Source organism: Loa loa, assembly GCF_000183805.2.
Source record: "Loa loa unplaced genomic scaffold supercont3.407, whole genome shotgun sequence".
Classification (NCBI taxonomy): domain Eukaryota; kingdom Metazoa; phylum Nematoda; class Chromadorea; order Rhabditida; family Onchocercidae; genus Loa; species Loa loa.
Genome location: NW_018108587.1, coordinates 11,082 through 12,749, shown reverse-complemented (window position 1 = coordinate 12,749; position 1,668 = coordinate 11,082).

Sequence of the window (1,668 nt, the reverse complement as noted above, 5' to 3'; positions counted from 1 at the left end):
CATCATTATCATTATTAATTACTATTATTATTAATTGTTGTTATTATTATCATTATTAATTACTATTATTATTAATTGTTGTTATTATTATCATTATTAATTATTATTGTTATTACTAACATTAATATTATTATGGTTATTTGTCAATTTTTTCTTAAAAAAGAGTGGAAAAAATATTAATTATAAAGAAAGAAAAAGAATGATATCATATGGACTAAATTTGAATCTAACAACGAATGACAGTAAAGAATTGAAAAAAAGTTTGTTAAATGAGTAAATTATAATTTCACTTATACAAAATAAGTCATTATTTTATCTTACATGTTATATGCAATATATGTGTTAATTAAATTACACATATGAATTCAATAAATGAATACGGATATAATATTTAACCATTACCACTTACAATATTTTAAATAACAAACAATATTTTCAAAATTTGAATTTTTCAGATTAATATTTTTAAAATTTAGGTTTAAAAGTATTTTATTTACAAATGACAAAAGTAAAAAGAAAAAATGAATTAAATATGATTACTTAAATACGTCGACTTACTTAAATATTTAAGCACATAATTAAATATGATTACAGTAGAAAAAGAAAAGAAGAAGTTGATAGAAAGAAAGTGGAAAAAAATCTTAAAAAAAATTTTTAATTAATTTATAATAATATAATATATTCATTATACAGTATTTAAAATATTTTTCATTTAATGTTATTTTGTTATGTTTTGTTCAAAATTTCATTCAAAAATTAAAATAAAGTTTAAAATTCTTCGTTATTTCGATAGTTCAATTTTTATTATATCAATTCAATGCTTTCATCCTTTATTCGCTGTTAAAAAAAAAAAAGAAAAGATTTGAATGGTAATGCTTAAATCTCTTCAGTTGACATTAATCATACATACATATATTCTTTTATTTTCAGAAAAAAAAAAAAAAAACGAAATAATTGCATCTTATATTTTATATTTATGGATGATATATAATAATAATTTGTTTTTCGTTTTTCTTTTAAAAAAAAAAAAGTAATGAATTGTTGAAAAAGATTATAAATATCATTGTGAAATGGATTATAAATCAATAAATGGAATAATAATTGGTCACCAGGGCAACCAATTTTCCCAATGGTTAATAATTCCATTAGCTAGTTCCTCATTTTTTTTTTTTTCACTATTAAATTTCAATTTAATTGTAAATTTTAGCGTATATTTGATATTTGTATACAATAAAGTGTTGTATAATTTTATTCAAATTTTATGGTAATTTTTTTCAATACATTTGTAAAAGTTACACTTTCAATTTAAATTTCAGTTGATGGCACAAAAGGTGCATTCTTAATTCACTATCCAGTATGTGTGAAATAGGTGCATTTTGCTAATTCATGATTTGTGTACATGCGGAAAAAAGCACACTTCTGATTAATGTTTCAGTATGTGCGCAAAAGATGCACTCCTAATTCACTTTCTAATACATGTGCAATAGGTGCATTTTTAAGTCACATTTTAGTATGTGCGCAAAAAAGCACACTTCTGATTAATGTTTCAGTACGTGCGCAAAAGATGCACTCCTAATTCACTTTCTAATACATGTGCAATAGGTGCATTTTTAAGTCACATTTTAATATGTGCGCAAAAAAGCACACTTCTGATTAATGTTTCAGTAC